Below are 15,216 nucleotides of genomic sequence, written 5' to 3'. Positions count from 1 at the left end.
CTGTCAGTTCTACCTTTCGTCTATCACCTCTTTAACTTTTTTCCATCAATTGGTGCCATTCCAGGCAACTTCAAATAGGTGTTTGTGTCACACGTCATTAAAAAATCTATCCTTGATCCTTCACGGTCTTCTCACTATCCACCTGTTTATTTCCTGCCTTCCTTTTCTAGCTTTTTTGAGAAAGCAGGCTTAACAATAATCTCTGTCTTCATCTTCTCTAACTTACTAAAATAAATCTACTATAATTGTGTTTCCACAATTTGTACCCAATGTTGCTTATTGCCTCTGACTTCTGTCTACAATTAAACATTTTCGTGTGGGGCAGTGTTTATATCAGGGGGTCCCTAAAACATTATTTTTATATCAGGGGTCCTTAAAACTTTTCAAGAGGACAGCCATCTAAGATATTTCATTCAAATCACCAGAGGGACCAGTGAAGGGGTTCACATTAAAGTTTACTAAGGCAGGTCTCCATCAGAGTCTGCTGAATTTGTCACCAAGCTGTACTACCATCATCAACTTTGACTGGTGAAACTTGGGAGTCCCTGTAAATCTTACAACCTTCACTGCTCTCACACATAACAAACAGAATATTTTGAAACTTGTTCTGTGGGCTGGATTTAGCTGTGGGCAGGAAAGGCACAGTGAGCTGGAAAGATAAACACCCTTAGTTTGGGGAGCCCTGCTTTAAATCTTTCAGCTATTGTGAATATACCTAACTAGTCCTTTGTACTCCCCTGTTCAAGGCCTGATTCTCTATACAATATACAGAGTATAAAACAGTCCTTTTTCAGCTCTTACTTTAAATATTTTTGCAGGAGAAAGGGATCATCAGGAGAGAAGTGCCCTTTCTCCCGTGAAAATGTTTAAAGTAAGAGCTGAAAAAGGATTGTCTATACTCTGTATATCAGACAATAATAGTGAAGAAAAGAGGAAAAGAAAAAAAGTGAAAAGAAAATGAAAAAGAAAAATGACAAAGGAACTGTTATTAAATAGATCTGGAGGTTTTTTGAGCCGATGATAGACACTAGCTGGAAGTGAGGAGGAGAGTATATACACGTTCTCCAGTGTTATAAAGTGTTCCCAGCATTTACTGAGGCTTATTCATCCAAAAAAATATTTTAAAGCTTTATGAGATATACAGAGGTATATACAGGAGATTGATCCTTAGTAGGTTTATATAAAATTTTGAAGATTCCACCGTTTTTGTTGAGTGACTACTGGACTGAGTGGAACCAGTGTTTTTTTAAATAGGATAACCTTAGAGGCGGGGTCACTAACTGACTCCACCCCTTCAGTAACCACACCCACAGTAGCCACACACCTGTTTATGTGCACTATGGCTAGTAAAAGATCACTGAAAATATTATACCAGTATAGGAGAAGAAAAATAACTTCTCATTTTTCCATTATAAATCATTTCTATTAGCTGGTACAGCTCCAGTATACCCAAAATAACACAAACCAAATTAGCACAGACCAGGAATTAGGAGAATAGTCTTGCCAAATATGAAACACAATACACATGTTATCAAAATTTCAGAACCTAACAAACAGATCTCTATTCAGACACTTGGCCTTGCAGTCATACATGCAGAACAGATAGCCCCTCTTCAAATACAGGCAAAAATTAACCTGAAATCCTAAGAAGCTAGACTCTGCATGCAGCACACTACCAGAAAGAAACATGTTAACTCCTATACAGTGTAAAATAAGACAAATGTAAATTCTCAAATTGGATATATTCCAAACGCTAAATTGGAAATAAAATAATTTTTCTACCTTTGTTGTCTGGTGACTGTTTTTCTGATCATGTTGGTCCCAGTATCTGATTCTGCTGCTCTCTATCTGTTTTCTTAACTCCGTTTCCAGGACTTCCTGTCCATTTATGTATTTACTTTCCTCCTTTCTTCTTCATTTCTTGCCCTACATCCATAAGTAAAAACTGGGTCCTCCGCAGACTTGACTGGAAGAGTTAGAGTGGATCTAGCTTTTGTCTATTTTCCCCATCCATGTGCAGTTTTTTTCCTCTCGTCCCTTTCCCTCATCTCCATCCATGTGCATCTTCTTCTTTTCTCTTCCCTCTCATCTATCTATGTCCAGTATTTCTCCTCTCTCCCATCCCTTGTATCCATGTCCAGCATTTTCCCCTCCCCTCCATCCATGTGCATCTCCTTCCTCTCTTTTCTCTCCCCTCCATCCATGTCCAGCGATTCTCCTCTCTCTCCTACTTTCCTCTCCATCTATGTCCAGGTGAAGATATGATTCCATGTGTCCCAATGAATGGAGAGTTTAATTTTACTTCCAATATTTATAATACTAGGCAGGCTTCCCAAGGCAGATTACAACAACAGTTAAGATTAACCCATCAAGAAACAAGTTGTCCTCATTGAAATTTTGCCATCTATATTGTATAGGACAGTGTAGAACAATGAGCACAAAATACAGAGTTTACAACTGCTGTTCCTTTATATCTACATATGGGAAGCTTTCAAATAAATTAAAAAGCTGTTCAATAGGTTTAACAAAAACTCTTTTCTCCTCCATCTTTAAAGGCACTGTCTATCCAACTGGACCAGCTTTAGAACAGCTTTAAACTTTTTACAGATGGACCAGGCATAGGCAGTCTCTTATTTCTAATTATCTTTTTGCTATTGTTTTCAATAGTGTTTGCTATTGTTTTGGGAGAACCAGTGTGATACGCTCACCCCGTCGGCCGTCTCCCGCTTTTTCTAACCTCCACTCCAGAGTTTAACATGTCTATCTCCTGCGCTCCCACCCCCTGTGCCCGGGTCAGATGAACATTTCCTACCTCCCCAAGTCTCTCTGCTGTGCCCCCCCCCTCTCTTGCCAGCATCGCTAAATATTTCCCCATGCATCCCCCCATGTACATTTCGAAATGATTTTCCCCTTTCTGCTCACTAACAGCAGCAGTGTTCCACATTCATCTGCTTGCCCTGAATTGGCTCAGGAGTCCTTCTTTCTCTCTGCCGTGCCCTGCCCCCAGAGATAGAAAGCAGCTCAAAGTCAGGACAGCTGCAGGTGAAAAAAGGTGCCAGTAGGCCACACTGGAGCATACCGGCACAGAAAAAGCCCTGAGTGGAACATACTCTTCAATTATGAAATGTAGCAGATTCTATAAAAGGAACTCCAAATTAGCACTAAGTGTTGTTCTGTAAAGGGTGTGTGCCCTTTATAGAATAGCACTTAAGTGTGGATCGCATGCCTAACTTTGGGTGCTAGACTTACTCCTGCTAAAACCTGGTGTAAATGCTGGCACCCAAGTTAGGTATGCTGTCTCCTATGGTCAGCGCTGAGCCTGCTTATTCAATGCTGGGTCATTTCCAGTGACTGGTATATCCAGGTGCATATCCGGGTGTATTTTGGCCGGTTTAAATTTAACTGACCAAGCCGATATTCAGCGCTGGTTAAACAAGCCAAAGATCTACCTGCTAGTTTGGCAGCCAAATTTAGCTTCTAAACTTAGCTGACGATGCGCTGAATATCGACAGATAGCCGGTTACATTGCGTGATATAACTGGCTATCCACTAACCGGTTAAGTGCCATTTAACCGGACAGGAGCTCTTCATGGACAGTTAAATGGTTTTAAATATCGGGCGGCCTATATAGAATCCAGCCCTTATTGTGGGTTAATAACCATCATTAACTCATGTTAAATGCAGTGGCTTTGTGGTAACTGGCAGCATTCCTCCTGCAGTTTCTGCAAGATAAGTCCCTTCACACCTTATTCAGGTGCTATGAGCGCCCAAACATTTAATGCTACCTATTCAGATGGCATCAAGTGAACCAGCATTAGCTGCAGATTTGTCAATTAGCATGAATTACCAAACACACACTGACTGCAATGTGCAGACCACACCAACTCTCCACCCATCCTCTGCCCAGTCCCCGCTATTCCCTAAGCAGTTAGTGCTGGACTTTTCACAAGCTGACTATTTTAAAATGCACTAAGCATCCTCTCCTGTTTTTCTCGTATAGATCTAGTCTTTCTTTTTTTTTTCTCATTTTTACATCTGACGATTTTCAGTTGAAATCCCTTAATGTTCCCGGTGCACACCTCCTCTTTCAGTACACCTGGAGGACAGTGTTTATGAAGAACTTGCAAAACTGAAAGTGGAAAAAGCCAGAGGGCCAAATAAGATACATCCAAGGATACTAAGGAAACTCACAGAGGTTTTAATCGATATATTGAAGAAGGTGTTTATTTAATAGATCTTTGAAGATGGGACTGATTCTACAAAACAGAGAGGTGGTTGCCTCAGTAAGCCTCAGTGGATGAAAAGTAATGAAGATCCTAAGGAAGATAAAGATAGTGAACCACGTACAAAATCCAGTGGGTTGCAAAATCCGAAGCAAATGGATTGGGTTGCAAAATGCCAAGTGAATGGTTAATATTGTTTCTCATAGGAAGCTTCAAAATAACTGAGCAGCCTGGAGTTGTTTCAAGGTGGTGAACTGAATTAAAAATTTCTCACTGCCAGAGGACTGTGGGAAATGGAATTCACTCAGAGGAAAGAAAGGTTAATAGTGGAGTACGTAAGAGGTAGATGCACCAGTACACAGTTATGCTAGTATTCTGTAACAGAGCCTGAGTGCTCAGATGCTGTCACAGAATAGGCTACTGCCATTCACCCCTGGGGTGCCTAAATGGAGGCGCCCAGTTGTAAAATTGTCCCTTTGTGGGAGATTCTATTCATGGCACCTAAAAAATCGGCATGGAAATCAATGCAGACTAAGCTTATTCTATAAACTGTGCCTAGATTTAGGCTCGGTACATAGAATACGCTTAGTTGATATATCAGCGCCTAAAATTGCATTCCTCCATTTACACCAATGAAAATGTGACATAAATCCTGGCACGTAGATTTAGGCGCACTGGGCCATATTCTATAACTATGTGCATAAATTTCAGAACGCCCAAGAAATGCCTATTTCCTCACCTATAACCACACCCCTTTTTGCCTGCGTGCATTAGAAGTTAGGCACAATGCATTACAGAATGTGCTTAGCAAGTTGTGCACGTAAATTCTAATTATTGCCAATTAGTGCTCATTATTGCTTGTTAAAAGCTGTTATCAACCGCTTCAATTTCAGCATGGATCTCTAGGCGCGCTATATAGAATCTGGGGAAAAGGGCTATTCTATGAAGGGGTATCTATATTTAGGTGTCGGGATCATCCTTTTGGAGCCTATTCTATCAAGGAAAGAATGTGCCTACATTCCATTATAGAATACTAGAATAAGTGGATATATACGTGTGTATGAGTTTAAGTGAAGGACTAAGATACGCACAGATTGCTAAAAATGTGTGCAAATTATTGTATTCTCTAATATATGTTTATAACTGTGTGTTCTGCCCGTGCCCTGTTCAGACTCTGCCCTGTGCACATCCACCTTCTAACTACCCACTATCACATTTAGGCACCAGGTGTTCTATCTTCTGACAGCCTCGCACTAGTTTATAACGTGATCCTAAAATGTGTGAAATACTTTTACTGTTATTCTCATTTCTAAGGACTATCATTGCTGCAGTTCTCACTCTGCAAAGGTACGTGAGCAAGGCAATGTGTGTAATGTAGTTCACAAGCAATGCAACCACACTTGTTTGGCTGTGTAAGAACTGTTACCAATGGTTGTGAGGCTGCCCAGACCTCTTTGCTCTCTCTGCCAAGCTTGGCTCTTTTGTCTTCCTGCTATCATTTCCTGGTCATTCTCACTATCTCTGTCCTGGGAGGTCAGCCAGGCATGACCTTTCCCTCTAATTGAGGGCTGTCCTCTAGCACCTCCCTTGCCACCCAGTGGCAGGCTCTGTCCCCATTGGTCTCTATCTGCTCCTCCCTGAGCCTGTGTGAAGCCTCAATACCCCTTTGTCCCTTAAGCCATGAGGCATTCACCATCTTGGCCCAGACAGCTTTGTCCTGCTGGAACTCACTGCAACGAACTTGGGTTTTTACCTTGAAAATATATCCTCCCTAATGAGATATCGCACATTCCAGTCACCCAGCTTTGAACCATTTCTACCTGTGAACTATCTTTCTCCCCTGCAATAAAGCTGCCTCTCCACAGGTCTCCACCTCCAACAGCTCTCAGATGAAAGAGTCTCTGTGCCCTGGAGCAGCACTTCTGAACATCTGTCTGTGAGTAAATTATCTGTGATTTATTCAATAAAAGAGACATTATAAAAATAATAGAGACTTCAGAGACTGTACGGTAACAAGTCTATGAGAGTCTTGAACACCAGGTTATAGAATAGTGTCTGCAGACTAATCACCTATACATGCAGCTGGCCATATATGTGTGTATATGCCTGTATTCTGGTGATTTGAAATGCATTCTCGGCAGCTAATGTTAGCACTCGCTTTATAGAATTTCCCCCTAAGCATTTCAGCTGAAAGCAACAGTGAATTGACTTTTTATACTTCCAACAAGACATGGGGAATAACCTGCACTAAGGTATCAATTGAAAGTGTAACCCTAAACAAAGGTATGGTGGGGAGGGATAATCTGCACAGGGTGACAGTTACATCCCTTAATGGATAGATTAGATGGGCCATTTCATTCTTTTTCTGCTATCATCTACTATGTTACTATGGGGTCCTTTTACAAATCAGTGCTAGCAACTAGCGGCTTGCCAAATGCAGTGAAGCCCATTCAGCTTAAGTAGATAAGTATATAAGTAATGCCACACTGGGAAAAGACCAAGGGTCCATCGAGCCCAGCATCCTGTCCACAACAGCGGCCAATCCAGGCCAAGGGCACCTGGCAAGCTTCCCAAACGTACAAACATTCTATACATGTTATTCCTGGAATTGTGGATTTTTCCAAAGTCCATTTAGTAGCGGTTTATGGACTTGTCCTTTTGGAAACCATCTAACCCCTTTTTAAACTCTGCCAAGCTAACCGCCTTCACCACGTTCTCCGGCAATGAATTCTAGAGTTTAATTACGCGTTGGGTGAAGAAAACGTTTCTCCGATTTGTTTTAAATTTACTACACTGTAGTTTCATCCCATGCCCCCTAGTCCTAGTATTTTTGGAAAGCGTGAACAGACGCTTCACATCCACCTGTTCCACTCCACTCATTATTTTATATACCTCTATCATGTCTCCCCTCAGCCATCTCTTCTCCAAGCTGAAAAGCCCTAGCCTCTACGGGCTTCTACGGGCTTTGTTGCATATGGCGCGTGGGAATCACTACTGCAGTTTTGTAAAAGGAGTCCTATGTAATTAACTCATTGTTAGATTTCCCCAAACATCTAAATGATTGTAGCATGCAAACCTTTCCTTGATTTCATCCTCTTCTCTTGACATTCACACATTTCCTGCCATCCTATAACATTTCCCACAGAATTTTCAATATCGTCTACAACTATAAATGAGAAAGACAAAATTTCTTGTAATTCTTTTAATTTCTTTTGCTTTCCATGTCATCAGCTCTCATCACTATTTCTCAGTTTGACTCCCTCAGCTTGTAACCCAGATATTGTACTTAATTTTCTTTTTTAGGTACTTCACTGTCAGTTTGGTGCCATCTGCTGTACCTGTAACCCTTTTCTCGCTTTGCAATTGGCTGTTATCCTGCATAACCTTAATATCCTACAGCATCCTTCTTGCATTAATTGCCGTACAGTTCTTTGAGTTGACCTCTATTGCTCTTGCACTTATCTTTTAAAGTTAATTATCAGATCTACTGAAAATTTCATGGTTACCTTTCTCAAATAACCCGTGCTTCATATTCCCTTCTTTACTATTTTCTGCTACAATTAATACCAATCACTTTCATAGTATTACTAGATGTATGCAACACTACACAAATAAACATGAGACAGCAAAACAAATACTTCAATGAAAATATTAATTGCAAAACAACAAGTTAGGTGAAATTCCAAGCTGGCTTTGGAAGATTAGGACACTGCTGATTTTTAAATGTTTCCCTTTTTCTTGAACTACATACCTTTCACATGGGAAAGATGAGTAAAGTGACGTGGTAGCTGTGTTAGTCCACTTTTAAAGGTAATAAATAGAAATAAAGATGTTTGATTAAGTGTGATTTCCAATTTGTGTATTATCATTCATAAAGGTGAAATTATGTTTGTTAAAAAGCTTAATAAAAATAAAAATTAATACACTTTGGAAACGGTAACAGGGACCTAAAGTTCCTTTTACTAAACTGCAAAAAAAAAAAAAAAAATAGAAATAAAGCAAAACACAGAATAAAAAAATAAGATGATACCTTTCACATGGGGAAGAGAAAGAGAAGAGTCTGTTCATTGAATCACCACTGATTCTTCATCTATTATAGGGATGTGCAAAAGCCAAAAGCCTTCATTTGGCTTTTTTCTCTTATTTTTGAACATTTTTCAGTTTCACACATTCATTTTAATCACTTTTAACATGTATTAGATATGTGCACATTTACAAATTCTATCATACATATGTTAATTTATAGGTTAAAGTATATTAAATTGATTTTGCACACACTAACGGGGTTTTCAGTGCATGAATGAACCATATACATGGTAACAAACGTATATCCCTATTATCTACAATTCAGATGTATGTTTAGACAATTTATGGTCTCAATAGCCATGGAACTCTCCTGCTGCCAAAGAAGTAAGGTGGCATCCAGAGAAGTCCAGTATTTATAGAAATCGTTCCAAGAAGGATGGAGCTACCCAGGACAAATGAGGTCACAACCAGAGAAGCTGGAGCAGAACAATCATATCAGGGCCATAAGGTGAAGGGGGGAAGCAAGAGAAGCTAGAGAATCTAGAATCAAGAAAGCCATGGGGTTCAGCTACCATTCCAAATTTCACTTGGGCCTTGGACTAGATGCTTATAAAGGCTAAAAGCTATTACACTGGAGAACATCAGGTTATCACTATGTTGGAACACAAATTTATGAATAAGAGATTAGAGGGCATGGAGACATTCACAGGAGCTCTCAAGTAGCAAACTGCCAGACTGGAAACCATTGAAATCCAGTGCAGTGACAAACAGGAGACTTTAGAACATTGGTCTTCACTCCCAGTCCTAGAAGGCCACCAACTGGTCAGATTTTCAGGACATCCCTACTGAATGTGCATAAGAGAGATATGCATGTTTATTAGTTTCATTGTATGCAAATCTCTCTCTTACATATTCATTAGTAAACTATTAGCAATCATTGTACCACTTGTTTATTCACAATAAATACCTCATTAATTCACATTAATGAAAAACACACAATAAATATTTAGCCTGAAAGGTTTCACAGCTGGAGGTCATCATGCCCTTTACAATACAAGAAGCACTATACTTTCTAATGGTAAATCCAATTTGAAGTGAATTGGTCCATCAACAGTCTTTCAGGTCAACAATCTTTTACTCTTACCATTACTGTCCATGTTGAAACTTCGTTGACAAGACTATCGCCATTGATAGTAGTTTGTTTAATTTCTTGGTTCCTCTGTCATAAGGATTGACTCTGCTTCAGTCTTGCTAGGCTTAACAAAATCACTTGATAAGGCAAAATTCTTCCCTTATTGCTGGATGCCATTCAGTGCTTCTGATAATCCAAAGATGGCTGCATTAGTCTCTACACAACTGCGTGTTTCACAAAAGATGCGTCATCAGGAGACTAAAATACTGATTCTTGAAACCACATTTGTGACCACCTCAGTTAGAAGATTCTGCCAGTGGAGGCATCAACCTCTCCATGGATATCTTGAAAACCTGACCTGTTGGTAGCCTTCGACATGAAAACCGCTGTTTTAGAGGCTCAGTTTATGACCTCCCAGAAAGTGAATGCCAAGATTATTCATGGTAATATAAAACAAATAAGTTTGAGAAAATGGAAAACAGGATGAGATGTTTAAATGTTTTGAACTTTTCCAGATTTCGGTAATCAGTCAAACTGAGCTGTTTAAAAATATATACCTGAAAGAGATTTTTAAAGGTATCTGGGGATGCTTTACCACCAGTCTATCTCCCTTTAAGAACCCAAAGAAGGTTCAGCGACTTCCAATGAGTAAAGTGAAGTGATAATGGGTACTCTAAATCTCACAATCTTCCTTAAGGACTCTTCTGAGAAAGGAACCATTTGTGCTGTTTTCTTCATTTCGTTTCATTTTGAAATACAAGAATTCTGTAATAAATCTTTTCTTTTAGGCTAAAATAATCCAACTGATATTCAAAATCTTAGGCAGCAATTATCTAGATAAAGTGTAAAATTCATCAATAAAACTTCTTCAGCATAACCATATACTTTTGTATTGGAGGGCTCTTTGTACATTCCTACTTTTTCTTGTTTGGACTTCTCAGGTAGGGGTGTTTTTCCTTTTTGCTGTGTGGTTGTGTTTTCCACAGATGAGACAACCAGACTGAGCCAAATCATTAGAGGAAGCAGACTTATTACAGGACCATACATGGCCCGTGTTTCAGCAAAAGCCTGTGTCAGGGGTCAAGACTACATGTCACAGTAGCATAGTGCTTCCTACATGAAAACATCTATAACACTTAAGAAGAACCAACTAAATTGCAGGTTTCAAAAACATGGTCACATGGAACAGCTACTGTGATGAGTAGTTTATGTTTATTCACTCATTTGATACACCGCCTTTACATAAGTAAGATCAAAGCAGTTTACAAAACCCCTGATGCAAGCTTTTGCCAAAACACAGGACATGTTAGGTCCTGTAATAAAATCTGTTTCCTCTAAAGATTTGGTTCAGTCTGATTGTCTCATCTGTGACCCACTTCACTGTTTTGCACTATGACTGGTTTGTGTTGTTGTTTCCCTCTGGACTGCTCTGTACTACATTAGCACAAACCAGTCCACCAGGTCTGTGATAGAGGTCACTTCAGGTGCCTTGACAGGAGATGAGCTTCTGCACATCTCTAAATTGTGATACGTTTACAGAATGTTACATACTGAATAATATCACCACACAAAGAGAGATTGTTCTCCCAGAGCAAGAGATAGCTGAAGATCTGAACAGGGTCTTACATTAGCTGCTGATGCACCACCTATCCAGAGCCAGGTACCCACTGCTGTTAATGTTTCTGCCAAGAACAGATTAATCCAACAGGCCTTTTAAATGTAAAGGTGAGATTTTATTTACAGGTGATGGAAAGGTATAAAAATACAGGTTCTGTGTTTAGTGCTGTAACAAATAATCCCCCTTTCCCAGTGCTGTCCCCATCCATGCATTTCTCCTCAGTGGTACAGCTTCTGATTTTCCTCATCCTCTTCCTCCTCCCCCACCCTAGAATGTCCAGGCAGGAATTTAGCAGCTTCAGTAGCCTGAGAGGCAGCCAGTGGGCAACCATGCTTCCCAGCTGGCCAGCATCAACTGCAGCTTTGTTGATCAGATACCTGGTAATTTGCTACAGAGGGAGAGCTAAGTTGGCCTGAGGGTGGGCCTACTCTCTCTGCAGTTAGGCCAGCTCCCTCTGAAATTCTAGTTGATCCCTCTGCAGCTCAACCTGCTGTCCTATGATTTCCCTGATGACCTCCATATCCATCATCATCTAGCTGGTGTGGGACCATCTCTTCCTATTTCCATACAACAATTCCTCATCATCATCCTCAGTGGGGAAAGTTTGTGACAGACTGCCCAAAAACTATGGTCCCAGCTGCTGTACATTAAGTCCATGTTCTTTGCCTTGAGTGTCTCCTCCTGCTCCTCTGGTGCTTGTTTCTTCTGCTAGCCTTCAAATGGTGCTAATTCATGCTGCCTGGAGGTTCTAGCCTGTGACTGTCCCGTAGACAAGTCAAATGATAGAATAGAATAAGATCCACTATTGCAGATGGCATATAATGTGCCCATTATTTCCACAAGGGACCACTTAACAGTGCTAGATTGGCACCTATAAGCTTGGATGGAAATATCTATATCTATATCTATATCTATATATGTATAGATATAGATAGATAGATAGATAGATAGATAGATAGATAGATAGATAGATAGATAGATAGATAGATAGATAGATAGATAGATATGTTAGGGAGTGAGGAGTAGCATAAGACTGTCTGTGCTTCACTGCATTCTCAGACTTGTCCCAAAGGTAGAATAGTACCCTGGGAATGTGAGTGCTACCCCACTAATCTCCACGCTATCTGCTAACTCCATTATACATGTCATTGTATGCATGGGGCACACAGAACTGCATGCTAACAAGTTTTATCTAGCAGGCATGACTAAATACATGTTGAACCCCTGTCATGTCACATGTGTGTGGCATTGCCAAGTAGCTCATACAAAGAAGACCTTCCCATGACCCAATACAAGACAAAGGCTAGTCATGCAGCACATGTAACACAAGTACTGAGGGAAGTAATCAGTCTATTTTGATCTCTTTCAGATATACAGTCTCAAAGACATCCCCGGGGCAACAGTTCTGAATATGATTTAAGACAAGCATAACTTTGCACATTGATTTTAATTTTCATCAAACCAGAAGGTTTTTTTTAAATTCCAATGATTAGTTGGAATTTGTGCACCAAAGATTTATGGATATAGAACCTTTGAGTTCCTCTGAGGCTTTTTTCCTTCTGGTATACACTGGCATTGTATTGTTAATTTATTTATTCAGATTTATTAACCACCTTTATGAACAGATTCACCCAAAGCAGTGTATAACAGGTACAGTTTAACATAACAATAGTAAAATGACCAAATATAAGCATAAATAAAGTGAATAAGGCAAACTTGGAATTGGCATGAAACTGTATCAGAATTATCTTGGATCATTCAAAGTCAATAGCCTGTTGGATCAGTGGTGCATACGAACATCTGACTATCATGCCTACTTTGAGTCTCTTTCCCCCTTATAGACTCCTTTAAATATCTTGGTATCTATCTAGTCCAGCAGTTCTCCTTTGATGCCCTAATTTATCATGCAGTCCATAGTTGCTTTTGACCTTTAGAGCAATTCAGATCAATCTGTTCCTTTCTTGATGTTAACTCTCAACTCACACTTTTTCATGAACATGTTACATCTAGATTAGATTATTGCAACACTATCCCCCTAATTCTACAAAAAGCACTAAAAACATGTGTGCAAAATTTGGGTTTATGTCCAATATGCATGTGCATTTTAATTGAATAATGAACTAATTAGCATCAATAATTGAGTTTTTTTACAAGCAATTATTGGCACTAATTAGATGCAATTAAAATGTATGCATGTAAATAAAGGCACTTGATCTATGCCTAAATTTTATGTGTGGTTGGAAAAGGGGGTGCGGAAAGGAAATGGACATGGGCAGATTGGGGCAGATCAGGGGTTGACTTTTAGTTACATGCATAATAATAGAATAAGGGGGCTCCGCACCTATATTTAGGTGTAGGCATTTGCACCATTTTTTATTGGTACAAATGACCGTGTCTAAATGTAGGTGCAATACAAACTGTGCCTACGTTTAGGCGCGGTTTATAGAATACTGCTATGTGCTTTTTGGGCACTGATTTCTTTAGGTGCCATTTATAGAATTGCCCCCTATGTGCAGATCTTCCACAAGATATTATTAAATATCTCCAGTTGGCACAAAAGATGGCAATTTGCTTTCTTTGTCATGCCCATTTATCAGACCAAATTACTTCTCTTCTTTACCAGCATCACTGGCTCCCTGTTGCCTTTCAAATAGTTCTCATCCAAAAGGTAATCTCTATGGGTTGTCGTCCATACCATACATCTTTCCTCACACCTTATTCTTCTCATTTTTTTTCTACTCATCTAACACTCTTCATCTCTATATACCTCTACCATCTCCAGCCCAACTTGATACTGTAAGATATAGTTTGTTTGTTTGTTTTCTGCCTTTACCTACTGTCTGTTTCAGCTTAAACCATCCAATTTAGGGGCCCTTTCACTAAAGCTTATCACGTGCTAACAAAATTCATGTGTGCTAAATGCTAAGAAGCCCATTTTATACCTATGGGCTTCTTAGCCCTTAAAGTAGCTATGAAAAGTCACCTTTTCAGCCAAGCCTTTGGAAATACCTACTCTGTGGAGAGTTGTGCACACAGGATAGCCCTGCCTTCCCTCTTCTCTCCCTTTTCTCTCCCTTTTCTCTCACCACTCCCTACCTTTTTGTTTCTAGTGATCTTCTGTTAAATTGTTTTTCATTTTTATTTCCTAATTTGATCATGCACCCTTTAAATTTTTAGTTTTAATATGTATTTGGATGTCAAGTGGTGCTTTGATGGCAACTCCGGCTGCATCAACTAAAGGCTGGTGCTGGACTGGCTTGAATGGTCTGAGTCCTGGTTTATGATGGACTGGAGAGAGCTTCAACGGAAACTCCAGTAATTTGGAATGTGAAAACAGTGCTGGGTAGACTTTTATGGCCTGTGTCCTGCAAATGACAAGATGGATTCGGATAGGCTGGAGTGAGATTTGATGGCAGCTCCAGTAGTTGGGACATAAGGGCAGAGCTGGGCAGACTTCTATGGTCTATGTCCCAGAAACACCAAAGAAAGACCATTATTAAGTATATAATATCACATTCATTGTTGACTTAATCTTAGATTGATAATGAATGTGACTGTTGGGTAGATTGGACAGACCGTTCAGGTCTTTATCTGTCATCACTTACTATGCATTAAACCTAACGAGCCCACAACTTGCTTTTTAAACTGGTTCCAGCCAGTTTAAAATGCAAGTAGTTTACCGGGAGCATGCACTAAGGGTATTTTCCCTGCCATGGTAGCAGGCAACGAAAACGGAATGCAAATTATTCAAAAGCTATTATAATGAGCTGCACTACCGTTGTAGCCCATTATAATGAGATGCACTACCGTTTTTCTGATTCCCTTACCGTATGAACCCTAACGGGAGGTCTGCACCTCTTGTTAGGGCTCCTGTGAGGGAATCGGAAAGGAAAAGGGCCCCCCAAAAAAAGGTAAAAAGAAAAAAAAAAGCAGGGAGCGCATGTGAGGAGCATCCTTTATGAAGTATTCTCCTGCGCTTGTGAGAGACATCTTTTTTTTGCTGTTTTCCGCTCTGCCATTTTTTTTCCCCCTTCTATTTTGTCTTTGCCACGCCACTTACCCCTCCACAGCAAAATGCTTCTATTTTCCTAGTTGCCGGAGAATCAGGACATCCCTTTCGATTATGCACCTCTTCCTGGTCTCTTCAGCCAATCAGAGCGCGTTTCGCTGACAACAGCCAGCTAAATCCACTTTGATTGGCTGAAGAGACCAGGAAG

This window comes from Microcaecilia unicolor, chromosome 7 (genome assembly GCF_901765095.1).
Source record: "Microcaecilia unicolor chromosome 7, aMicUni1.1, whole genome shotgun sequence".
Lineage (NCBI taxonomy): Eukaryota > Metazoa > Chordata > Amphibia > Gymnophiona > Siphonopidae > Microcaecilia > Microcaecilia unicolor.
This window is presented reverse-complemented; position numbering follows the sequence as displayed.